We start from the raw sequence: 9,992 nt of genomic DNA on the forward strand, positions 1-9,992 counted from the left end.
GAAGTGGATTTTAAAATAATTAGTGTAAATTTACCTTGTAAAATTTATGTTTGCTAATCATCTGATTTAGTTATAAATAACTTGTACCATTTATAATAATAAAAACTAATTATCCAGATTTTAATATAGAATAAAACTACATAAAAATAATTTTTTGTTTGCTAAAGAATTAAAATGACTAAAAGTACAAACTTACTTGTTAGTTTAAATACTTATAAAAAGAAGTGGTAAGATTAACACTTTTCAAAGAGATTTTGTAACGTAAGAGAATTTAATTTGTTCAAATATGATTTGAAACTCAGTTCTGTAGAGGAAATAAAAAATAGAATAATATAATTACTCAGAAATTATAAGTTACTTTAAAAGAATTGTCAAAAGACACCGAATTTCTGCAAGCATGTAGGAAAGGAAACAAGCAAAACTCTACAATGATGAAGAAATAGATAGCGATTGAGTGAAAGAATTGGTTAAAGAAAACGTGTCAAAGATACTAGGAAAAGAAAGCAAATTAATTGCTTTCTACTGTGTAACAGAGACAGGTCAAGACCACGAAGCTGACTTGGAAAGTCAATGCCAGTGCTATTTAGAATGTAGGATACTAGAGACGCCACAAGAAAATGAAATTAGTTTAGAGTATAGATGTAACGACGTCATGAATGGAATGTTGATCTTACAGCATTTGAGAATGGAATCAGTACGTTTTGTGATATCATCTGTAAAATTGTACCAAAACTGATACCCTAACCAGTTTTTAGCATTTTGATTTGCAGCAACAAAACCATCATATTTGCCAAACGGATTAAAATAAAAATATCAATTGCTACTTTGTGCTGTAAAATTCATATATCAAGCTGAAAAACGAACAGTACCACTTATAGGAACTGCCTTGAACCAGGACCAATAGCAAACATGATTTAAATACTCTCACAATCAGAAAAACAATTACTGTTCAGCACAATATCATTCATCTACCTAATCAAATTTGATGGTTTATGTGATTAGTATGGCTTCAAAGGACTAGAAATTCTTTTTAGCCAATTATGACTAAAAGGTGGTAGAGAATTAAAAAAAAAGACTTTAATTTTTAAAAACATGTTTTTCTTCAAAAAAATAACAAAAACAATTCATACTAAAAAGTAAAAAATATTTTGTTTTCAAGAAAATTATTTTTTTTAAACTTTTCTGTTTATGCATGATTAAAAGGAAAAGTATGGGGCACATTCTAATTATAAAGTGATTCTATATTACGGTGCACCCAATGCTTTTCTTTTTTAGTCATGCATAAATAGAAACTTTCTTTAAACGTAATAACTTTCATGAAAACAAAATTATTTTTTACTTTTTAGTATGAACTGTTAGGTTTTGTTTGTTTTTATTATTTTTTTTGTGAATATTCATTTTATTGATGTTTTCTTATGCTTAAGCAGTATTTTGCTTTCAGCATTTTTCATTTAAGTTAAAAGCACTTTAACGTTTCTATTTAGTCTTAAATATTATTTTAATTTTTCAAATGCTTGTTACTTTAAGGACATTAGAAAATGAAATGAGTATTATAATTTGAAGGTTTCTAACCTAAAGGTGAAATGCTCTAATCTTGTTTGATATCAGGAGTTTTTAGCCACATTAAGTATGACAAGTATTGATGCCCTTAATTTGGTGAGACTGAGATGGGAAACTGATTCTATCAAGAGAGTTTTTAGAAGTACTTTTTGTAAGATAAAATTAAAAAAATTATCAAAGAAATAATGGGTAAAATAATCATCAAATTCCATTTGATACTCAACTTAAATCAACTGTATGCAATAAATAAAGAAATACAAAAATGTTATAACTTTCTCCTTCTTTTTTAATTTTATAAAAAAATTGACCTTTTCACAAAAAAAAACAAATCTGGGAGCGTCATAGATGATAAATTATTTATTAGCAAATACTTAATAGTAATTAAGAAATAAAATACTAATGTTTTTGGCTCGTAACATTCATTTTATTATTTACACATTTGTGAACAATCTTTCTAACACATCAGCACAATAATTACATAATAGATTATTCTTCATATTAATATAAATGGTATATTTATTATTTGTAAACACAATGTATCACAAGGTAATAATATTTTAGGTACAGATCTGAAAGTAAAAATGAAGAAAAAATTCATAAAAATGGAATTTTAAAAAACTTTGTTTTTTAAGTCATTTATTCTGAAATGTTTAACCATAATTTTAGTATCTTGATATATATTATCAACTTTTACATACAATATTTATGGTAATTTTACAGCCTAATTTAAGATTTCAGATATAAACCTTAAAGTTTACATCATGATAAAGTATATAATGTTAATTTCTAAACAGATGTAATTTTTTAAATAAAGGAGTTTACTTAATATAAAATTGTAGACTTTTACTGTTGACGTAGAATAACTTTAAAAAAGGTATACTTTTATTTAATGAATGCTACAAACACTTAATAATCAATTAATTTATATAACTGAATAAACACTTAAAAAAATCTATAACATGATATTCATGTATTTAAAGTATTTATTTAAGTATTTGTCATGTATTAAGAAAAATACGTAAAAAATCTAATATGTATATATATATATATAAAATAATTTTTATAATATATTGTTTATTATTTTACTAAAATTTTTTTTAAGATTTGTATTATTCCTCTGTACTGTTAAATTATATTTTAAATTCTAGTAATAATAAACCAGCTAGTATAGAATATGCTGAACCAGGTGATTTATATTAAGACAATCTAAAATATATAAAACATATTTATTTATGTAAAACAAGAGGAAATAGCATAAAAATACCTTAAAAATTGAATTAAGGTAAGCTTAATTATTACAAAATTTAACATGTAACTCATCTGTAGGTATAATTATAAGTACAACAAATGTACCTGAATGATAATTTAATAAAATAGTGAGTAGTATTTCATAGTATATTGTAATAATACTGTAAAATACCATAGGAATATTCTAATGAAGAGTAAAATACAGATATATTTTTTTATTATAGATTCTGTAACAAAAATGTAATAAGTGAACAATATAAAAAAGGGTTATCAAATGACAAAATGTAAGCTTCAATAATTCAGTACAATAATCCTTTGTGAATTGCCATACTTAATACTTGTTCTCACTAACGTTTGATTTACAAAAGTAGAAGATAAGTTACATAAATCATTATAAACTAAACTGGAAAAAATAATTATGAAAATTACCAGTATTAATTTTAAGAGTGCTGGAATGAAGAACAGTGTCAGTACAGATAACTAATGTAAACCTGTTTATTGCAACGGATTAAATTTTAGTTTGAGGCATTTATCTGATATAAGTTAAAATTTACTTATGGAAAAGAAGCTTAAAATTTAAATGGTAATGATCCAATATATGTAAATAAATTGATAACACGAGGAAACAAGTAAAAATTATTTTTATTAATTTTTTTTTAGCTGTTTTAAATAGATAAATTAAAAATTAAAATCCTGTTTTATGTTTAATGAAATTTGTTTTTTCATATTAGTAATGATAAAAATAAAATGAAGATTAAATATTTTAAAACATTTACACTGTTTGGAGACTTTTGATATTGTCTCAGAAAACAAAATTAATTTTACAGATTCTATAATTTAAAAAATTTTCAATAGTTTGCACTGTTATAAATAACATTCATTAATGTGATTAATTATGTTAATGTTTTTGTGGATATATTAGGAAATAACTGAAAGTAAAAAAAAAAAAAAATCATTTAATATATTGACATTAAAACTGGTACCAGATTTAAATTGAATGTAAGTTAATTTAATACATTATTTGTTAAATAATTAAATTTAAAAAGTACAAGTTAATTATTTTTAGAATGGCTAATTTACAAAATAAATTTAAAGTTTGTGCGTAGGAGTATGGAATAGATATTTTGCAGTATATGAAAAATGTTATGGCTTCCTGGGATTTGAATCCAGGACCTCCTGGATGAAAGGTGATAACCACAACCATTCAACTAAGTATGTTAGTTGGCACAAGTAAATTTTAATCAAATTAAAAATGAAAATACCAATGGGAGCCATAGAAAGGACAAAACAAATAATACTATGAAATAGAGGAAGTACAACATTTATATTTCTTAATAACTATATTTTTAAATCTGGCTGGTGATATAACAATGTCTTAATATTTTATTGAATTATGTATGGATAAAAGCCATAATCATAATCATTTAGATGATGTGGCATAAGTTACAAATTACCCCCAAACATGACTTGGCCATTTTCTAGAATAACAATTCATCTAGCCAGCACCAGGCTTAAGAAAAGTAAGAAGTAAAGTATTTTCGTACTGTACCCAAATATAAATTGCATATCACCATAACAAAACTACAAAAATCCAAGTGATATTCAGTCACTCAAGTGAAACAAGTGTTGTTTCACTTATGTGGTAGGCAGAGTGTCTGCCTACCACATAAAATGGTTGAATAAAACATTATTATCCTTAGAAAAAGCAGCTTTGATTAATGTTTCTTATAGCTCAGGTGTTTTATATGTATTGCCGTAACAAAGATTGGAACAGCTAGTGTAAAGCAACAAATTAGAGTATTTTTTCTGTTATGAAATAATGCTTTATAAACATTGCTTCAACTCAGCAGGAAAAGATATTTTAATATTAATGTAATTAAAAATTTTATATTTGGTTATGGATGCACTTGATTGGTGTGAAAGTACTTTGAACACTTTCAGCTGAGAAGTTGGTTTTATCAAAAATTATTTCAGTAATTTCTTAAATCTAATTCTAATTTAATACATTTAACAATAAAAAGTCTATATTTAATTACACTGTACCTAATTCATACTAATTTTTTGATAATGTATCATTCAGGATTTTTTCCATTACATAAGTCCAATTGCTACTTATGATAAAGTACTGAAACATCCCAACAAATATTGATAGATTATTCTATTTGTTAATACAAGAGTCCATTTCATCATTTTGATATTTAACTGAAGGTCAGTATAACAACGTGTCAATTGAGATATGAAAACACTATTTAGATCTCAATTAATTTACCCTTGAACTTTAAATCTAATATTGTATTATTTGTAGCGTATATGGCAAAATTGTAAACATCTTTCCCAACCACATTGGTTTCAATGCATTTTTAAAATATGACGGTTTCATATCAGTTAAATATCTGTCACTGGATTCAAGAAGACTGCTTAATGCAAGTTCAATTTTATCGATAATGAGGCAAGTTTGCAAAGAAATTGAGCAAATTAATTTCACTTGGTTTTTTAATATGTACTGCTTTAATATTCTTAATATAAACCACCTTTTTAAATAGGATTTTTTAAAAACTCTGGTGTGACACAATTTATATGTATTTCTTCATATAAAATGTAGATTTCCAATATTTTCTAGTATTTACTAAATTCTAATTAAATCAAATTATTTGAAAGATATTTATTTGAACAACTCAGGTGTAGGGAATCAACTGAATCTGCAATCACTGGATTTGTTAGCCAATTAAATTATTGGGCAATAAGCCAAGTGACTTTTAGGGATCACAGGCCATTGGGCTATATAACAATGAGAACATCTGAAAAGATTATTCAAAAAAAGATACAAAATAAAAAAAAAAAAAATACTAAAATAAGAATTAGTAATAAGAATTTATAATTCTACTGAAATTGTATGTAATAAAATACAAAATATTATTTCAGGAATTGTACACTGTATACAAGCAGTATTTAACAACCTCAGAATTGGTAATTTTATAACGTGATTTATTTTTTTATTATTTTTAACTTATTTAAAACATGATTGTAACTTCTTAATGTATATTCAAGTGCATGTATTAATTTTTTGTGGAGAGGGATTGAATACAGTGAGGAATGGCATTTTTCATGTACTGCAGATTTCCTTGGTTCATTGCATCTAATATGTATCACCAGGAGAGCCGCTAGAGCTCTTCTGGCTAAACTCAGAAAATAAATGAGGCATAAATTGGAAAATATGATATGCTATGATTACTGAATTCCTGTTTCATTCATTTTATTTAAATTAACTAAGTACAAATTAAATTACTTTTATTATTTATTAGGAATTTCTACTGTTGCTCTATGAAAAAAAAAATTGGTCTTTTTTAAAAGAATTATGTTTCCTAGGAATTACTAATATGTTTTGAATGATATTATCAGAATTTTTAATAAAGTATGTATTTATAACCATAAAATTTTCTATGAAATTAAGATAAGTATACAATATCTAAATGACTTATTAAAATCTATAACTAAAATTTGGGCTAAACCTTTTGGAAGCATGGCACAAAAACAAAGCTTTTTCAGATATTAATTTTTATGAAATATAAATAAGATATATACATGTTTAAAATCTTTTAACAGTTGAATGTGTACCTAAAATATTTGTTTAATTTGTAATACACATTAATATTTGGAGTACAAATTGCATAAGCATTGTGTAATGTGCTTCATTTTTCATTTAAATATATATATATATATATATATACTTTTAAAAATTAAAACATAATATCTGTTGTGTATATAATTTATATTCAACACCTATTCGACCAATTACTATTATAATTATATATATATTATTATTATTATTATTATTATTATTATTATTATTATTATTATTATTATTATTATTATTATCATCGTTTTATTATAATTACTATTGTAATTGTAATCCAAGAATAATTTACAAATGTTTCACCATTAATCAAAATTTACAGAGTTGCAGAGTTTATTATTGTAAGATAAATATCTATGTTACTTACACAATATACAATTATTGAATAATTATGGATTGCATTATATTATATATACATTAATAGTAATAATTTTCTATAAGAAAAAAATAATCTTTATAATAAAACATTATTTTATAATAATTCAATGAATGATATGTTCTTATATTTATGTATAAATATATACCAATGGAAGAGCCCAGCTTCTTGCAGGAGTAGTTAGTTTTATGAACCATTAATTCTGTAAACACCAGACTTCACTTCATTGGTAATTAAAAAGGAAGAAAAGCTATAAAATAAAATATACAAAACAAATCATAAAACTAATATATCTGTTATATTTAAGACGCATTACAGTAACAATAAACTTTTTTTAAATTTCTCTCATCTTACCCATTTGTGTCAAACTAAAGGACAATAATATTATTTATCATATTAAACAAAATGGAATTATGGATCCAAAATAATACATATAATATTGTAGGACTCAGTTTCAAATTCATTTAAGAATGTGATTATTATTATTAACTTGATTTGATACCTATTTGTGAACACAGTTAATGGCACTGCCTTAGGAATGGTCACTGAGATATAATCCAAAACTGTAGTAAATTTTTATGAAAGTATCTGCTTTCATTTTTTCGTACTATGTTAAAGGTAACTGTTTTAAAGAAATTGATTATAAGACAAAAAGTAAATTCATTGAATTTTGGAAATACTTTACAATATTTTTTTTTATTCAAGCCTACAATAATTGGGAAAAAAACAAATTTTTTTAAAAAACCCTTAAAAATTTTAAGGGTTCATCAATTTTAAAAAATGGAGCTGATTAAGAATAATATTAAAAAATTGACTCACTTCTTAAACTCTACAGAGTAGAGTAAAATTTTATCCATTATTCCACATTTGCATCAGGTTCAGTTAAAAAAAATTCCATTTTAATACCTATGACTTATGCAAAAATTTTGGAAAAACCAACTTAATGAAAAAATTATATTGAATAATAATAAAAAGATTACTGTTCACTTTATTTATTTTTACAGATTTCTTCAGTAAAACTTCTATTTTGTTGAAAAACAAATGCTATATTAAATAAAATCAGCTGATAGTGGGAATTGCAGTAGAAGAATTACTCTCTATTATTAATTTGTTTTATAAGTACTTTTTCACAGTAATTTTTTTGAGTAATAAATCTTTGCATTCATCACGATTAAACCTTTTTGTAAGTTTGCAGGGTCCCTTTAAAACCCCTAATAAGTTTTTCTGTTTCTCTGTATACCATTAGTTTCAAAAACTTTTTTTATGCACTATGACTATAATTTTTCAGATTTGCTTCAGAATTAAGTATTGTTTTTCTAATTTACCTGTAGTACAGCATTGTGCTTTTTGAGATTTTTGGACAACAATGAGCTTCAATATCGTTTGGCCAAATTTTTTTAAAAAATGTTCTATAAGTTTTAAGTCAGTAGATCTGTAATTTAGGAAGAGTTGGACTAAAGATCCACATCCACATGCACTCATGAGCACATTCATGTGCGTGCACACACACATTATATTAATGTGTGTGCACACACATTATTTATTTAATTATATTAATAAAATATATGAACACATCAGTCATTGTGTTACAAATAAATTCATTAATTTCAATTAAACTTACGAAACCACCATAAATGAATAATAAATCTAGTAAAAAAATAAATAATTCACTCAGTAATTTATTTGTATGGATTATTTTAATTTTATTTCAGCTGTAATAATAATAAAGCCTTTATTACTAATAATCCTGTAATGTACTGCAAAAGCCTTTGAAGAGTAATTATACAATAATTCTTGAAAAGTTACATTATCTTCTAAAAATCTTTCTTTTTTATATATTTTCAGAAACAGAGAGCTTACAGGAGAGATTAGACATTAAACTGAAATGAACTTTCTATCTGTAAGAGATTTTTTTTGTGAAATATACTTTTTATTAAGTAATTGTACCATAATATCAAAATTTATGTCTTTTTTAGTTTTTTTATATAAAAGACTCACTAAAAGCTAAAGAAAATCAGTCATATCAAATATGAATCACTGAAACAATCTACAGGAATAATAATTTCAATGTAATTTGAATGTTAGTCATTAATAATTTTTATCATTTTATCACATTTCATCATACTATTGTTCAACTAATTAAAAACCAATAGTTATGAGTTTTATTTAATACATAGATGGTAGGTGGAAGGGGTAGGCATCAATGTTCTGAAAATTTTTTGAATAAAGCTTAATAAGGATAATTAATGTAAAACATTACAATGAAAACATCTTTTTTCTGATATTAACAGTAATCAAATATATTTTAGCATAATCTTAGAAGTTTTAATTTACATATGCTTTATTGATATTTTTTTATAATTTTCTGAGTTTAAAATAAAATAAAGCAGAATATTCAAGTGTTCATTGTATGATATATATATATATATATATATATATATATATTATAATCTCATTTCAAATTTAACATAGTAACAACATTAATAGTTAAATAATGTAGATTATACTAGAATTAACATCACAAATTGTTAACTTAAAATAATTAGTATGTTGACACACATTTTAAAAAGTAATTTTTGTGACTTTCCTGATGTTTATGAAAGTGGAATGTCTGTATTTTTTCGCCTGAAATTCATGCAAATAACTCAAAAAATTTAATTTTTACTTAAATTTCAGGTAGATAAATTTAAAAAACATTAAATAGTAATGGACTACAAATACATGAAAATAATATTTTATGCCATGTAACTCGAGGAAAAACTCCTTATAATGTTACCATTTTTCACATCTGGTGATAAGCATAAACCTCCTTTTACTAATTTCTGTTTATGAAAATAAATTATGAAAAAGTATATGTCACAAAACATCAACAAATCCATGCAGATTTTGAAATGAACCAACTTTCACGATATTACAGGCAATCTTTGCTTGAAATCAAATATCTTTAACAGTAGTTTTCTTTAAGAGCAGCTACTTTAATTAACAATATAATTAAGAGCTTCTCTATGCCACCAATTAAAGATTTTTTTAGAAAAAAGCAACATTTATATCCTTCAAGTGCAATGCAATTCATTGTACAAATATCAGAATAAGAAGGGAATAAGGGATCATTTGCCAAAACTGACATCAAAAAAGTTTTAAGTTACAGTTAAACATTCTTCACATTCTAACTTG

This window comes from Lycorma delicatula, chromosome 4, assembly GCF_047948215.1.
Source record: "Lycorma delicatula isolate Av1 chromosome 4, ASM4794821v1, whole genome shotgun sequence".
Taxonomy (NCBI): Eukaryota; Metazoa; Arthropoda; class Insecta; order Hemiptera; family Fulgoridae; genus Lycorma; species Lycorma delicatula.